General features: G+C 44.4%; 1 protein-coding gene across 1 annotated transcript in view; it reads right to left on the minus strand.

The window, feature by feature from the left end:
• The window catches only part of SGMS1 (sphingomyelin synthase 1), a 190,914-nt gene that overhangs the window by 69,495 nt on the left and 102,589 nt on the right, over positions 1–18,830 (minus strand). Inside the window, exon 3 of the mRNA XM_075257544.1 lies at positions 17,241–17,311. The gene's annotated coding sequence lies outside the window, so the exon portion shown is untranslated. The remainder of the gene's footprint in view (positions 1–17,240; positions 17,312–18,830) is intronic.

Consider the following 18,830-nt stretch of genomic DNA (forward strand, 5'->3'; position numbering starts at 1 on the left):
TTCTCATGGCTCAGAATCCCCTGAGGTGTGTGATCAGCTGCATTTTCAAATAAACATGAATTTGCGATACTCTGTCACAAAATGTCTAACCTATAGGTTTCTATGTGTGGCCACCCAGTGGTGGTGTTGTGTGTTGCAGCCCGTAAAGAGTTTTGCAAGTAGTTTGTGATTGTAGCAAATGGTTTTTTGGCAGAACTTGGAGCCTTCAATGACGTTCCAATTACAGAGGTTATCCACCTTCAAATATTGATGGCTTATCCATAAATATTAGGTCTGTGAGGGTCGCCTGCAGATTAATTTTCCCAGGACAGAACGGGTCCTGTTAATGTTTATATGCTGCAGGCTGAGCTGCAAAGTGTAGAGAGCTGCAAAGTGGAGAGGGCTGCAAAGTGGAGAGGGCTGCAAAGTGGAGAGAGCTGCAAAGTGTAGAGAGCTGCAAAGTGTAGAGGGCTGCAAAGTGTAGAGGGCTGCAAAGTGTAGAGGGCTGCAAAGTGTAGAGGGCTGCAAAGTGGAGAGAGCTGCAAAGTGGAGAGAGCTGCAAAGTGGAGAGAGCTGCAAAGTGGAGAGGGCTGCAAAGTGGAGAGGGCTGCAAAGTGGAGAGGGCTGCAAAGTGGAGAGGGCTGCAAGGTGTAGAAAGCTGCAAAGTGTAGAGAGATGCAAAGTGTAGAGAGCTGCAAAGTGTAGAGGGCTGCAAAGTGTAGAGGGCTGCAAAGTGTAGAGGGCTGCAAAGTGTAGAGGGCTGCAAAGTGGAGAGAGCTGCAAAGTGGAGAGAGCTGCAAAGTGGAGAGAGCTGCAAAGTGTAGAGAGATGCAAAGTGTAGAGAGCTGCAAAGTGTAGAGAGCTGCAAAGTGTAGAGAGCTGCAAAGTGTAGAGAGATGCAAAGTATACAAAGCTGCAAAGTAGAGTGGGCTGCAAAGTGTAGAAAGCTGTAAAGTGTAGAGAGATGCAAAGTGTAGAGAGCTGCAAAGTGTAGAGAGCTGCAAAGTGTAGAGGGCTGCAAAGTGTAGAGAGATGCAAAGTGTAGAGAGATGCAAAGTATACAAAGCTGCAAAGTATACAAAGCTGCAAAGTAGAGTGGGCTGCAAAGTGTAGAAAGCTGTAAAGTGGAGAGAGCTGAAAAGTGGAGAGAGCTGAAAAGTGGAGAGAGCTGAAAAGTGGAGAGAGCTGCAAAGTGGAGAGGGCTGCAAAGTGTAGAGGGCTGCAAAGTGTAGAGGGCTGCAAAGTGGAGAGAGCTGCAAAGTGGAGAGAGCTGCAAAGTGGAGAGAGCTGCAAAGTGGAGAGGGCTGCAAGGTGTAGAAAGCTGCAAAGTGTAGAGAGATGCAAAGTGTAGAGAGATGCAAAGTGTAGAGAGATGCAAAGTGTAGAGAGATGCAAAGTATACAAAGCTGCAAAGTGGAGAGGGCTGCAAAGTGTAGAAAGCTGTAAAGTGGAGAGAGCTGAAAAGTGGAGAGAGCTGCAAAGTGTAGAGAGATGCAAAGTGGAGAGGGCTGCAAAGTGTAGAAAGCTGCAAAGTGTAGAAAGCTGAAAAGTGGAGAGAGCTGAAAAGTGGAGAGTGCTGAAAAGTGGAGAGAGCTGAAAAGTGGAGAGAGCTGAAAAGTGGAGAGAGCTGCAAAGTGGAGAGAGCTGCAAAGTGGAGAGAGCTGCAAAGTGGAGAGAGCTGCAAAGTGGAGAGAGCTGAAAAGTGGAGAGAGCTGAAAAGTGGAGAGAGCTGAAAAGTGGAGAGAGCTGAAAAGTGGAGAGAGCTGCAAAGTGGAGAGAGCTGCAAAGTGGAGAGGGCTGCAAAGTGTAGAGGGCTGCAAAGTGTAGAGGGCTGCAAAGTGGAGAGAGCTGCAAAGTGGAGAGAGCTGAAAAGTGGAGAGGGCTGCAAGGTGTAGAAAGCTGCAAAGTGTAGAGAGATGCAAAGTGTAGAGAGATGCAAAGTGTAGAGAGATGCAAAGTGTAGAGAGATGCAAAGTGTAGAGAGATGCAAAGTGTAGAGAGATGCAAAGTATACAAAGCTGCAAAGTGGAGAGGGCTGCAAAGTGTAGAAAGCTGTAAAGTGGAGAGAGCTGAAAAGTGGAGAGAGCTGAAAAGTGGAGAGAGCTGCAAAGTGTAGAAAGCTGCAAAGTGTAGAAAGCTGAAAAGTGGAGAGAGCTGAAAAGTGGAGAGAGCTGAAAAGTGGAGAGAGCTGAAAAGTGGAGAGAGCTGAAAAGTGGAGAGTGCTGAAAAGTGGAGAGTGCTGAAAAGTGGAGAGTGCTGAAAAGTGGAGAGTGCTGAAAAGTGGAGAGAGCTGAAAAGTGGAGAGAGCTGAAAAGTGGAGAGAGCTGAAAAGTGGAGAGAGCTGCAAAGTGTAGAGAGCTGAAAAGTGGAGAGAGCTGAAAAGTGGAGAGAGCTGAAAAGTGGAGAGAGCTGAAAAGTGGAGAGAGCTGCAAAGTGGAAAGAGCTGCAAAGTGGAAAGAGCTGCAAAGTGAAGAGGGCTGCAAAGTGGAGAGAGCTGCAAAGTGGAGAGAGTTGCCGCTACATTTTGTATGGGAAGTGAGCAGCCTGTAAACATAACCAGGAGCCACACTGTGCTGGAACAGCTGATCTGCAGGGGCCCTGGCTGTTAGACCCTCTCAAATCTAATATTGATTAGATACCTTAATTATACGCCATCTATATTAGAAAGTGGGTAATTTCTTTAGGGTAAGGGTGGACACATCTGTAATTTGTCTATCACCCTTTCTTCTAAAATGCTCACCAAGCAGGTGTTTGAGTGTCCTCCTACCTTTGGTCCTATAGTGTAAGTACATCACAAATGTTACAGTAATTGCGGCTTTTCCACATTCACGGAAATGAGCAGATATAAGGGGTTTGTTGCTGAACATTGCTGCTCGAGAACATTTTCCAAGATTGACATATTGGCCCATTAATAAGAAATCTTAAAATAAATCTGACATACAAATATTTGGAAATAATGACACCTGCACAGTCGCCTCTTATTTACGGGAATTATAATGGTGAAGGGACTTGTGATTGCCGGGCTGATGATTGCTTTTTTTTTTCAGCCGCGAGGGAGAAAAAAAATAATTATTTTCAAGTAGAAAATAAGCCTATCAGTATAATGATAGGTCGCTTGTAAAGCAGCGAGCCAAGAGCTCCTATAAAGACAGGTTTTCAATCTGCGAATATGTACCTTCCATGAGGACTACTGAAGTAACGCTTCAAGAACAAACAATGTCAGCATTTATGCCAACTATTCTGTAGGTAAGTGTCGAAAAATGTGGCGGCGCTTATCGAAACTCGCTCATGTTGGGCGCCAAGCAGTGCACATCAGTCTTCTGTTAAGGGAAATGGATGTAGATTCTGATTGGGCCAATTCAACATGTTGGGCTCTGTTTACACTGTTATTTTTGCTACAATGCAAATGAAAAACATCACTTGAAACTCAGCAGAGGTGCTCAATGCCAAGCAGCACCTGTAAAGGCAAATTAGATCATGATATAACATCGACACCAGAATGTACAGCTTAGCTGATAAAAATAAATGGGAATGCTTTATTCCAAATGAAAGGCTGGAAAAACAGGATTGTTCAAAGGACGGCATAGAGGTGACCGAATTCACTGTACATGCATGTAAATATCCAGGTCAGAAATAGCCAAACTGCTTTGGCACCAGATGGGTTTGACCGGAATATCCTAAATTGTTTGGTCCTTAACAAAACTAGGGGGTTGTCTCGGACAAACTAAAATGGCCGGCGTAACATGCATTGTGGTAAATTATTATACTCTGAGGTGTCTTCAGACCCCAGAGTTTCATAGGTAGAGTCTATTTCCATTATCAATAAAGGGTTAAAAGGTAAAAAATATAAAAATGTAAGGGCCCGTTCACACGGACACAGAGGGGGCGTATTATGGCGCGTAATCCCCGTCATAATCCGCCGCCTCACAATGGTGGTCTATGTAGACCTCCAGGCTTCTTTTTTCTGTGAGCGGCATGCTGCTGCTCACGGAAAAAAGAAGCGGGCTGCCATTTCTTCAGGCGGATTCCGTGGCTCAGTGAACCGTGGCGTCCGCCTGGCAGCAGCAACCTCTGGGATTGGCCCATTCATTTGAGCCGACTCCGGGGGGGAAAGCCGTGACCACGACAGTCGTGGCAGGCGGGTTTTGACCCGAGAGTGATGCGGCTCCCCGCGTCAATCTCGGTGCCAAAACCCGCTATACCGCCCCCCATGTGAACTAGCCCTAAAGGTCACAGACACTTCATTATAGAAAATAATGCCACAATGTTACAGGGCTTGGAATTATCTCTGGGTTCCCACCTGCGCCTGGATTCTGTTTGGGTAGTCCGTCCCCCATTACGCTTGAAAAGTGAAAAGAGAATTTCTGCAAGGAGGACTTTTCTTTCAGTACTTTTTGGGCGGAAACCAGGCAGACTCCATTATAGTCTATTGTTTAAGTGGATTGGGTTTCTGTTTTTCAGGTCCTCCAGCGGACCTAAAGGAGAGAAACCAGGCGTAGTTGTGAACCTAGAGTTAGACAATCAGCAGTACTATTAGAATGGAGAAGGTTAGAAGACTGCGCTGATCTCCACTAGTCACACATTCTTCCTTGGCCGACATCCCGTTCAGCACTTCACACAACAAGCAGGATTTCAGCCAAGACCAGTGTGACCGGTCACCAATGCGGCCCCGCCCCAATGACTAATGTACAATAGTGTTATAACTCCACTTTCTCCATCCTAATAAAACTTCTAATACTCCCAAGGCCATGTCTAAAAAGGAAATAATTGATGACATGATGCTACAGGGCATGTTAACAGTGATATGTCTGCTGACAGGTTCCCTATAAAAAAACATAGAAATGATGGATTTAATAGGATTCCGAGAATTTATCTAAACATTCTCTTAAAGGCCCCACACACCTTAAAGCAAAGTCACCTAAACTACCTGATTTTAGCAGGACCAGCTACCCAAACGACAAAGAGCACAACACTAGAATGAACCTAGTGTCCGCTGAGGCATACTTATACATATACAGGAGAGTATGAGGACTGACAGCTATTAAAGGTGTATGTCAGCTTAAAATCCCATGTCCACGACTGAGTGTGCCAGCCGAAGAAAAGGGAGCAATTTCAGAGTGACATCCGAGTGCCTTCTGTGATGTATTCACTTCTATGGGGCTTCCGATTAGTTCCGTTCCGATGACACGGAGCAGGATAGGTCCTATTCTATAGTCAACGGAGCTTCGAAACGCCCCCTCAGGAAAGACTCGGTCTGTACACTTGGTCATGTGCATTAGTGCAAAGAGTCAGAAAGAATATTCTCCAACTCCTCTTCCCAAGTGAAAATTGTGAAAAAATTGTCTTATTCAACCTTTGCAAATAAGGTAGCTGATATGAATTAGAAGACTGTCGACAGAACTAGCCAACCATGTACTGTGTGTGTGTGGGCGGGGGGTGTCTTCCAACTCTCCCTTGATGCAGATTTTTATTATTTATTTTTAAGACCTTTAAACTGTGCCATAAATATACCCAGTGCATGAAAAAAGTGGGAAGTGCCACTAAAAAAAACATGTAAAGGATATGTCTGCTTGGTAATCCATCTCAAAGAGAATGGGCTCCCGACACTCCACTCCCAAGACCAATGGACCAAAAGATACCAAGCAGCCAAGGGCTACAACTTCCTCCTGCCAGAGCAGGGAGGCCACTCTGCTTGGTTTCCTCAAGGGCTACCACCCCAAGAGTAAACCTAGAGCCTAGGACTGTGTCCACCTCCACAGAAGCAGAGGTGAACCAAAAACCCAGGGAGGAAGGAACCTAATGGCCACACCATCCTACCCCTAGACGTCGGGAGGGACCTTTAAAGGTTATCCGCACCCCTTCATCCTAAGACTACACAAAACAGTGACAAAAGTGAGGAAAACAGTGATTACATACAAAAAATAAGTGTATAGAGTGCCAGTGAAGGCACGGTCTATCCGCTGGATCTATAAAAATTACCCATGCTGCATAAACCAGGCATAACGGTGGGTGCTCTGGAAGTGTAAAAGTGCAGTGCAATGTGCCGTCACTCAGTGGGCTCCCACCCCCCAGTGAGTTCAGGCATCCTGGGAGCCACATAACCCCCAAAGTACTAGCAGAAGTCTCCAAAGTGCCTCCTGATCTTTTGGCCTCAATCCTCAGGGGTTGTCAATCTCTGGTGTGGTTTACTGCCCACCATCATGGCTTTCTGTTGACTCCACCAATGGGGTTGCCACCCCCACCAGCAGAGCCAATTTCTAACCACTCCAGCAAAGAAGCTAATCCAACAAGTGGTTCTCTGTTCCCATCTCCCCAGCTTTCATAGCCAGTTCCCCCAGCAGAGCCTGTCCTACCTCCCAGATAGGAACCTGTATTCACTGGTTCTGATAAGAACAGATTCTACACTTGATCTTAGCCAAAAGGTCGAGAACTCTCTCTTATGGCAGATGTTGGGGGAGATTAAGATTTGCACTACTGGACATACACTGCCTAATCCTGTTGTTCCAGTGTTCCCAGTACACACCACTGTTCGGCCAAGCTAAGGGGAACTAGGGGGGTGGGGGGAGCTGTCGGCCAAGAGATTGGGGCACATGGCCAGCGCAACAGTAAATGAGCAAACTGTTCCCATTAAAGGAAATGAGTTCCTTAGAATAGTCTCTGGAAGTTATTCAAATTTGGTAGAGAAATGCGTCAGGTGCCCAGTGGTCTGACTATAGTGTTATTTTTTTAATGCAGCCCATGAGACTTCCATTATTAGGTTTCAGTATTACCAATGTGAGAAATCATCAGAAAATGTGACCATATTTCTAATACAAAAAGGAAATAGTAATTGCTTACTTAGCCAGTATTCAACTTTGCACCCTTAAGATTCTGGATCAGATGATTCTGGGAATGTTTTGAGAAAAACTAGGTTTCAAGCAATCAGTTTTTTGCTATAAATGTAAAAATAAGCATATAGAGTTCTATTTCTGTACTTTCCATCAATTATTGTAAGATATGTTTTAGAGGAATAGCTTTACCATATAGGGTTTCCTTTAAAGACTCTCATACAAATATATAGAATCTGACCCTAAGCTTAACCCTACACCATAAAAACACAAAAATATGAAAAAATAGCTATTCTAAATGAATGCCACTACACGTCTTCCCCGGGGACATCATGTTATTCCTAGACTTCAAAGGGACCTTAACTATAGGTCTCATCTGTGAATAAAGATTAAGAGGAGCCCATCCTGATAAGACCCTTTGAAGTCTTGGTAAAAAAAAAAAAAACACTTTGTGATGTTTCATTAAACTCCCAGAATCTGCACAGACTTCTGCTGCAACTCATCAATAAGACACCAAATGACCGGAAAATAAACAAAAACATGAACAGGATACTACCGCCTCCGAACACCCCAGCACCAGGATAGCACTGAAACAGTAACAGAAGATCTTGGCGATCGCTGCGGGATCGGTCATATCACTTCTACTATTGGCTAGTGTGGCTTAGGGGTAGAAAATGGAGACTTCACAATAGTAAATGGTTTTATTGGACTACCAAGGTGTATGGGATACAATTAACCCCTTGATCAGGTGATGAACAGGGTAGAATTGATTGAGGTACAATCAATCAGAGGATTAATTTTACCCCGTGACGTGTTGTCACAATCACACCGATAAAGTTTTCTGATCTCATCTTACTCCTGGACAGCACTTCCAACACCACGTCCGCTTGCCCTATTGGAATCCATCCACAGCGCCATCTATAGGAAAACCAGGGGACAGCAGCAGCTCTAATCTGATTCACTACATGACTTTACTAGAGTTGTGCCAATGTTAGCTCAACTCCAAAATATGAGCACGCCAATGGCTATACAACTAGTTCCTCTTTACGTTTTTTACATAATACTACCTGTGCGCCACTTGTCTTATTTATATTACCTAGTATTGACTAAATAAAGACATGATGCTAAAGGAAGCATTTATTGGGTTATTTCACTGAAATTCTGTCTTCCTAACTACATCAGGGAAGACAGGCTTGCACATTCCAGTGAGCGCCCTCTATTGGTTTGCAACACTGAGGCAGCAGCTGACTTCCTAATTACATCATGGAAGACAGATTTGCATATTCTTCCCATGGTCCCTTGCGAAGTGGAGTGCTAAAGGCTTAAGTCTCCACACACCTATATGGTGGTCTCTCCACAAGGAGTGACAATATCCCCTTAGATAAAGACATACATAGATCTCCTCCCCTACATCTCTCCAACATACTAGTCACACACCAGTAATTGAGAGTCATGTAATGTTTTTGTATTGACCTATATGTATTTATACTGAGTTTTTAGGTCACCTCTCAGTCACGTTATTCCAACTCATATATTAGCATATTGTGAATTCAAATTAAATAGCCTGCTGTGGGAAATGAAGAAAGTAACATTGGTTTTTACCTGCAATGAACGGACTATAGCCCTGGGGCACATAACGGGAGAGCTGACCGTGCGCTGAATTCAGCGCCCTGTCGGCTTTCTAGTGGTGTAAAAAAACACGTGTGCTTGAGGACATGAAAGGTCCTGCAGTCCTGACCACCTGCCCCAAATCAACTGGCCACAGGGCTAGGGAAGGATCCGGAATAGCTTCAATGTTCAGTGCAGGACAATTTGTAGTATGGCAGCATCTCCCCATTAAAGGGGTTATCCAGGAATATTATATCGATCACTTTGGCTGAGAACACGTCCTAAGATGAACACGTCCTGAGATGAACACGTCCTGAGATGAACACGTCCTGAGATGAACACGTCCTGAGATGAACACGTCCTGAGATGAACATGTCCTGCCCAGACAGGAGAGTGGTTGACAATGTGATCTTCACCTGAATTCAGTATATGGAAAATATTATTTAATATATAGTTGTCAGCCACAGCAAAGACTCCATGATGTTTGTTGTTAAGGCATCGCTTGAGATGTCTCCCAAGTCGTCTTATTTGTGGGGCCGCAAGTCTTGGCATAGGATATGCTTATTAAGTAGATAAGAGCCCTGGAGGTGTCTATGCCAGGCGCACTTTGTAGAAGCAATGGAAAGTTACACTAAATACACTTGCCTGGGTCCTTTAAATGGCACTAAACAAATTCTGTGCTGTGCTCATAGAATCTATAGTATGAACAACAGCCAAGTAAACAGTCCCCTGATGTCATCTTGGAGCCAAGAGCAAGTCTCGCTGTGACCGGCAGCAGTCACTAAATAAGCTCTAATGGCTTCATCAATGACAGCCTCAGGAAAACGCGTCTCCGTGCTCTACAAACCACAGGCAAAAGTGCCTGCCAAATGTGCTTTTAGAAACTTCGGATTTTTTCCCGCAAGGCTTTCACTGCTTTCCTCATTAGCAAAGAATAATCCATCTATAGACAATATTCATACGTGTTGCTTTACAGCGCCTTTATAGTCTCTTTACCGCCACATCGGAGCTGTACTAGGCCTATATTATTTATTAGCGGGGGCAAATTGCTCTAAGGTGCCAATGATGATGGCAGGTTCTTGGACTGAGGGGGATCAGATGACTTAGCTGCGCCAACAGGGATCAGTAAGGAGCGGCCGCATATGCTTAATGTTCATTAGCAAACGCTGCACACTTGGATTCAGCCCTAAGGTTTGGCACTTTGGGGAGAAGAAGGCATCAAGGCATTTAGTGGAACTATATTACAAGAGCCAGTGTGGAGACGCAGAATATAATACTAGTGCTAAAGCCTGCTTTGTGGCCAGATAGGATGAGATTGCTAGAACATAAGAGAGTCTCTATTGTGGGAAGAAAAAACAGCTCTGTACAGTAGGCTGGTGTAGATGTCACACCATAAACCACACTATGATCATAGCCACACACACCATACCGCAAGTGGCTTACTGTGTACAAGCTACTCACACACTGGACACATCATACCCACAGGATACTCACACAATGGACACACATCATACCCACAGGATATTCACACAATGGATACGCCATACCCACAGGATACTAACACACTGGACACATCATACCCACAGAAAACTCACACAATGGACACACATCATACCCACAGGATACTCACTCACTGGATACTCCATACCCACAGGATACTAACACACTGGATACTACATACCCACCGGATACTAACAAACTGGACACATCATACCCACAGAAAACTCACTCACTGGACACATCATACCCACAGGATACTCACACACCAGATCCACAAGACACTCACACATTGGACACATCATACCCACAAGATACTCACACACTGTATACACATCATACCCACAAGATATTCACACACCAGACACACACCATACCCACAGGATACTCACACAATGGACACACACCATACCCACAGGATACTAACACACTGGATTCTCCATACCCACAGGATACTCACTCACTGGACACATCATACCCACAGGATACTCACACACCAGATCCACAAGACACTCACACATTGGACACATCATACCCACAAGATACTCACACACTGTATACACATCATACCCACAAGATATTCACACACCAGACACACACCATACCCACAGGATACTCACACAATGGACACACACCATACCCACAGGATACTAACACACTGGATTCTCCATACCCACAGGATACTCACTCACTGGACACATCATACCCACAGGATACTCACACACCAGACACACACCATACTCACAGGAGTCTTACTGTGCACAGACTACTCACACACTGGACATACACCATATCCACAAGGCACTTGCTGTGTGCAGGCTACTCATACACAGGACACACATTGTACCCACAGGACACTCACACACCAGACATACACCATACCCACAGGACATGGCACAGGCTACTCAAACTGGACATATACCACATCTACCATTAATGCACCAGACACATGCCAATCATGCAACTAATACACAAAACACAATCTGCACACAGCACTAACACATTAGACACATCATGCACAAGCCACTGACATCACTAACACTCCGAGCACATTTCACTAACACACTGGACACATACTGCACACTCACCACAGATGACATGTGCTGCACCTATCATTAACACACTGGACACACACACCATACAACAACTAACACACACCACTCAGATTACACATGGTGCATGTCTAACATGGACACACACCACGTCTCTAATACAGTGGACGTATGATACACATCCCACCGACATAATAGACACATGCGACACACACAGTTAACACAAAACACATGCCACATACTGTATGCTACACAAAAGGTAATAGCACAGAGTGCTTTTTTTTTTTTACTCATAAACTACATATATCCATACACTGTTATCGCTACACATCTATGGCTTGTACTTCAAATATACATAAAAAAAACCATCCAAGTCATACTGCTAAAGTCGCCCGCTTTCTTTTATATACTACTGAACCTTGGAAATCAAAATCCTGCCAGATTCGGCCTTCACCCTTTCACTATTCGTTGTGTACCTGCTGAACCCAGCCCTTTATTATATTAATCTTTACCCATTTCTGCTTCTACTGGGCCCCATCCATCCATCCGTTAGGGTTCCTATGCAGCTAAACCAATTGGTTAGAGCACCCCTATACTCGGTCTATATGTGGTTTCACAGTGAGACCATGCAGCTGCATCCCCCTCCTCCCTCTTTAGCATTTTTACTGGATAGATCTTTTGGTATGTAGGAAAGTTTCCAAATATCTATATATAAAAGAGGGTCACTGGAAGGTGAAGTAGTAACAACTAGACATTTCTTACTTGTACAGGTTTCCTCCTGCACCGATTTCTACGAATGCAGGCCTTATTATCAGAAAACATTCCCACCACTGAATACTGATGGGCCGGTGCCTTGTATTTTTATATGATAGATTGTTATGCATGCAGAGCAGTGTACCCATCTGAACATGAGCCAAGGAGACATGCCAGATGTCACACTCATCACGTATTGGTGGCCATAGCATTTGTCCATTAGGGGACTGCATATACTGTAGACCTTATGGAGTAGGCGATAATATTAGTTTAACATTTGTATAAAAAACATACAGAAGCTATGATTTTTATTCATGAATGTCCAGAAAAATTCCACATTCCAGTAGCCAATAACCTTTGCGAAGGTACATGCCGTAACCAATATCTGAAAACTAGTATTGAAAAACACATAGCATCATATTTTACAGAATATTATAGTAATACCATTTCCTATGTAACCTCACATGGTGGATCCAGCAGGTTTCCCGCAGGTTAAGAGCTTTTTCCTTATAACGTGTATTACAGATAATATGCAAAACATCTGAAGAATGAAAATCTTATAAACCTAACCCAAGTCATTACCATGAAGAACGAGGAGCTGAAATTATAATCTACATTTCAAAGTCCCTACATATAAGAGAGACTGAGGTTTTATTATAACCGATGTCCGATCCCAGACAGATATATCTACCTGAAGAAGCAGATACTGCCTCAGACCGGCCCCATGAAGCTAAATGCTAAATCGCCTAGGACCTTTAGGCCCCTCATACCATATACGTCGCAATTTTCCAGCTGCGTTTTGCAATACCTGCAAAGTGGATGGGATTCTGGCTAATCCCATCCACACATCTGCAGTGGACATGCTGCGATTTCAAAAACCGTTGCGTTTTTGTAAATCGCAGTATGTCAATTATACCTACGGAAACGCTGGGTAGTTTCCATATTTATGCAGAAAGTCCACAGGTGAAAACTCTGCAGACTTTTTGTGAAAAGCAATGCGGGAAAAACCACAACGCGTTTCATTTCCGCCACAGTTTTTCCAGCAGCGCTTTTTGGCTACGGCTCACTACATGGGACCTGGGCCTTAGAAGGGGCTTTTACCCTATAATATGTATCTCTAGATGTTCTGCACAGTAACTTAGGTCATGACACATGTCACAAGGCCAAAGATAGCAGTGCAGATTGCAGAACTTCCTTACAAGTAATGAAAGTGAATCCAGTTGTGTTGCAATTCACAAACTGCTGCAAAATTAGGTTTCTTATCACCCCCTTCACGGCCACAGCTCAACAGTTATCTTTGTCAATATGAAATGTGCTGTGGGCTAAGTCGATGTAGTACTGGCCTATAGGTGTATAATTAGATGTGAGCGAACAGTAAAATGTTCGAGGTTCAATATTCGTTTCGAGTAGCCCCTCAATATTCAACTACTCGATTCGAATATTGAACCCTATTATAGTCTATGGGGGAAAATGCTCGTTTCAGGGGTAGGCAACATTCAATCAAATTATACTTACCAAGTCCACGAGTGAGGGTCGGGCTGGATCCTCCGAGAAGTCTTCCCCGCGCACTACAAGCGGACATGCGCAGTCGGCTCTGCCCAGGCCCGATGCCTGGCAGAGTGAATTCAGAGCCGGAAGACGCCGCAGGGAAGCTGCACGGAGAAGACTTCTAAAGGTAGGAGAAGAACCAGCGTTGATTGGCCGACTGTATAGCAGAGCTTTCTAGAGTATTGTTGTTTACAGCTGCATTACATTAATGTTGTATGATGTAATTACCAATAGGATACACGTTTCTCATTAGTGCCATGAATTGGCGCTATTCTAATTTCTCATCGTATACTGCAACATAATTGGGATTTTGTCCAATGCGTGTTCCCCTTTGTGGGCCTCCAGCAGCTGTCTAAGGGGAAACCTGGTAGTAAGTGTTCCATTTCTCTGCAGTGCCACCAGTGGAGAAATTAAGCATTACATTATGTCCACTCCAATCACTGCATTGTTTGTGTAACAGAGGGCAGTAAAGGTCATCATAGATGCTCCTGGATCAAACTGTGTTTTACCCTTGTGAATCAATGCCTCCGTTGCAGAGATATTACCTTTTTAATATGCAAATGAGCTTTTTGGAGCAATGAGGGTGTGGACACTTCCTTCTTTGGATCAATGGCAACATCCTTATTTCCACTATCAGAGGTGTATCTATTATAGCCCCCTTGTAAATTGATTATATTTCTGAAATATTGGCATTTGTGTTTATATGCACATGGGCGCTTTGGAGCAATGAGGACGTTGTTGCTTCAAAGAGCTCATCTGCATATTAACAAAAATGGCAAAATCTAAGCAACAGGGGCAGCGATTCACAAGGGGAAAACACTCTGATTCAGGTGACCCTAACCTATCTATCTGCAGGGCTGGGGTGACATGCTGGTTCTGGTGACACTAACCTATCTATCTGCAGGGCTGGGGTGATATGCTGGTTCTGGTGACACTAACCTATCTATCTGCAGGGCTGGGGTGATATGCTGGTTCTGGTGACACTAACCTATCTATCTGCAGGGCTGGGGTGATATGCTGGTTCTGGTGACACTAACCTATCTATCTGCAGGGCTGGGTTGATGTACTGGTTCTGGTGACAGTAACCTATCTATCTGCAGGGCTGGGGTGATATGCTGGTTCTGGAGACACTAACCTATCTATCTGCAGGACTGGGGTGATATGCTGGTTCTGGTGACAGTAACCTATCTATCTGCAGGGCTGGGGTGATATGCTGGTTCTGGTGACACTAACCTATCTATCTGCAGGGCTGGGGTGATATGCTGGTTCTGGAGACACTAACCTATCTATCTGCAGGACTGGGGTGATATGCTGGTTCTGGTGACACTAACCTATCTATCTGCAGGGCTGGGTTGATGTATTGGTTCTGGTGACACTAATCTATCTATCTGCAGGGCTGGGTTGATATACTGGGGTCTGGTGACAATAACCTATCTATCTGCAGGGCTGGGGTGATATGCTTATTCTGGTGACACTAACCTATCTATCTGCAGGGTTGGGTTGATGTGCTGGTTCTGGTGACAGACTCCCTTTAAGGCAGACTGGTTGCCAGTGATAAACCATTGCCCTAGCCTTTTACATGATACTGATGGACAGGGTGACTCAAATTATTCAGGATATCAGATGAAAGCCAAACCAGCACCAAGCCAGGGCAACAGGACCTGGCTCTTATAATACAGTCTCACTGCTGTAATAAACTGTAACAAAGATCATAAAAATCCATGTACATATTAGTAATGATACTGCTGAGCAAAGTTATTAGACATAAAAACCATATTACCTAATGGAAACCATTCTTCACTACCTAATATTAAAGCCAACGCTGGTGACACAACATTCAGCCAGTGAGAAACCAGTAAAGGTCAAGATACAAAAGCAGCAATGTAAGATAACATAAGCCATCATACAACATATTATCCTCCGCACACAAAGCAAGTGATTGACTTCTTGCCCCAAACCACAGCTATATAGACGTCATAGGGAGCAGCGGCTTTAGTACAAAATGCAATGAACTCTTAAAAGGACAAATAAGCCTGGTAGCAATAGGAAACACCCTGCCTATAGGCGGAGGAATAACCTATATTACATCACCTACACGACGTTATAAGCCTTATTATAAGAAATAACATGTTATTGCAACTTGTAATGAATGAATGCAATATCAGATCAACATACGGCCTCAGACTGGATGACCAAGGAGCCTGTGAAGGCCCAGGTAAGCCCCTTAAGTGATAAATTGGGCTGCTCCAAATTTGGCCCCCTTGCTTTTACCCCCAAAATACTGTTCCGTTTTGCATTGTCATCCCGATCACGTTGCTCATTGCAGTATACTAAGTACCTACCCAAGCACCCCCAGCCAATAACCCTGCAACTGCCAAAAATGCAAAAATGGGGGACCCTATTGCACAATACCCATAATCACTGGTGCAGTAGTCATCACTCTGAGAACTGTTGCCCTGTGGACGGGATGGTTCAGAAGAAGCACAAAAAAACCCAAAAAAAAACGGGGGCGTAACAACCGGACTCACAGGGGAAAGGGGTCTGCTGTACCGGTATCAAAGTCATCATCTTGCTCTCTACATAACGCACAGCATTGTGCATGCTACTAGTGAAGAGAGCCAGCACTTGCCTGTAAGCATGAGGGGTAAGTGAGCCGCCAAGACAGTGCTGGGGCCCGATACAGCTTCAGTTACACACTTGTAACTTGCATCGGGACACAGATATTGAGTGTATTCGCGTTCTCACAGGACCAGAACATAGCTGGACCCCTGTGCCCTGGGCTTTATTGGTGTCTAGTAGTGATGAGCAAGTAGTATTTGATCGAATACCTCGCCGGCATAGGAATGCGTGTAAGCGGCCGAACACCAAGGGGTTAAACGTTTTGAATATTCGATGCGTTTAACCCCATGGTGTTCGGCCAATTACACGCGTTCCTGGCGAGGTATTCGATCGAAATACTACTCGCTCATCACTAGAGTCTAAATGTGATGGTGACCTCCTAGTGGAATATGAGGGGTGCATGGTGCTTGCTTAGTGCCGCTCTGGTCTGGGTGCAGCACAGATGGGCAGATGGGAAGGTGAGGGCCACTAGGGCACTAAGGGCACAGTGTATAGTATCAAGTGGAGAGAGGCTTTATATACTATAAAGGTAGTTGTTACATACAGTAACTTATAGGGGGGCAGTGTATAATATGAAGAGGACTGGGGTGTGATGATCATGGCCTCGCGGGGAGAACCTGATCTAAGATTTGTCCTAGGGCCAGCTATGACACTGTTGGTAATCGACTCAGGGGCTGTGAGAGATCATCTGATCAACCATACTGAAAGGGAATGAATCATGTTATTAAATAGACGTCCTTCGCATATTGTCTGCATAGACAGTGCGGCAGGGTGTGAGCGCTATATGGCAGCTGCAATAAAAGGGAGCACAAAAATAGAAATTATTAATATAATAGTCTCTCATAAATGTGAATGATATGTATTGAATGCTTTATCTATTTGATACAGCTTCAATAATACTATGACATTTCTATGGTCACTAGGGCATAACCGTATTTCGATCTCCCATGAGCTAGTAGGAGATCACTGGATCAGGTCTAGTTATGGATGCCTCCCAACCCCAGGGTGCAGTCTTGATTAGGTTTCAAGTAAAATAACCTTATATATTTGGGTGGTTTCACATATTTTACTAATGCTGTACATACTAAAATATGTCACCTGTCAGAAATGATTTACTAGATCTGAGCCTCATATCCAGCTTTACCAACACTCCCTGCGACTGATCTTCCGCCATTTGTATTATGTCTCTGTTATATACATACTTCCAATGTAGGCACATATAGGGTATATGGCATACAGGGGATGTGGTGTCGTAGCTGTGATGCTCTTACAGCTTCTATGGGAAAGGTATGGGCTACCTTCCAGATGGGTATTGACCAGGACCTTGGACATTCACATACAAGTACTTAAAACTCACTTCAAATGATTTTCAGGGTCCGCGCCTTGTTCTTTTTAAATCCATGTTGCACTCGATGTCAATGTGTTATACTGTAGACACAAAGAAAACGGAGCTAAATATGGAGAATCAAATTCTGTATAGAGACAACCTAATACACAACCACATATCATCACCCATAAACAGAAGTCCGAGAGTCACTTTTCTATGAGTTTGTTTCGTGAATAACTGGGCGACAACCTGCACTGCCGCCATTATAGATCTGACGGGGTTGTCACTGCATAACACGCTATTATCTCAGTCTTATTGAAACAACGTGTCTCTTTGGCCAAGGATTTATTGGACTGTATTACATATATGGGTTCTGCCAGATTCTGCCAGTCACCCTTCAGCAGAATAAAAGCATGCTGGCTGTTTTTGGCGTTGCTTTTGGCATGTGTCACTCCTCTTATCTCTAACTGAGTGCCAGTCTGACTTCAAGGGTAAAATGATTAGATAATCTGGATTTTATCCTATATCATTGGCTTGCAGCGCCAGGGTAATAAGTCTGCCAAGTACATATTCTATTATAAAGAAGAGCATGTCAGTTTATCTGAGCCGAGCATGCATGTGAATGGTACAGTCCGGGCCAGTAGCTTTTAGCAGATTAAGATGGGGGCACGTCTGTTGATCTCCGTCCATTGACCGTATTCCTAGAGTAACATTTCATGCATGCTTATCATGGGTTTGGCTGCATAAGCCTCTCATCCATATTTATATACTGTCGGTGGATTTCTCAGAAATGTGAACGTTACCTCTCGGGCCAGAACTGGCTGGGTGGTCACTCCCTATAGTATTGCAGAACACTTGGTTAAGTTTATCTTTGCAGACACTCACATTGCAGTATTATTTGTACACACTTGGAGAGGTTGTGTAACTCTATGCACTTCCCACTTTGTACAAATTCCTGTGTAAGGTGGTAGACGTGTACGTGTACAATGTAGTATGACCATCATGATGGACCCCGTGCTAACTTTGCTTCCTGTGCACTTCCTCTCAAGGATCCAAGCTCTAGCCCTGAAGTACAATGCTTGACGTTCTGCCATCGGTCACAGAAATGTTTCTGAAAGGTCTGGAGATGTGTGAGATAAGGTAGTTATCATGTAAGGCCCGGTTCACTTTTTTGTTTGGGGAATCACCAGAATGGAAACCTATCCACATAAAATAGCGGTTACCTAAGGAAACCCGCGGACCCCATAGACTATAATGGGGTCCGTGTGGTCTCCGCAAGAAGAATGCAGAGAGAAAAGTGCTGGGGTGGGGTCTTCTGGGCTAAGGATAATATTGGTGGGGTCCAACAAGTGAAACTCCTTCTAATCAGCTGTCTCCAGCAGTGACACAGAGAATGGAGCAGGAAACTGACTTCACTGTTCTGTGTGTAGTGGCTGGACAGAGTCTAACTTGGCTGACTTACTCCAAGGATAGGTCATCAATATTTTTAGCTTGGAAAACCCCTTCAAGTCCAACGAACCTGAGCTGATACTATTACCAGCGGTGTGTAGTCAACGCCTCAGACCGCTCACTAGTGCTGCTAGCCAACAGGAAGATAAAGCACCTATTCAGACGGCGGTG

Source organism: Leptodactylus fuscus, chromosome 10, assembly GCF_031893055.1.
Source record: "Leptodactylus fuscus isolate aLepFus1 chromosome 10, aLepFus1.hap2, whole genome shotgun sequence".
NCBI classification, from domain to species: Eukaryota; Metazoa; Chordata; class Amphibia; order Anura; family Leptodactylidae; genus Leptodactylus; species Leptodactylus fuscus.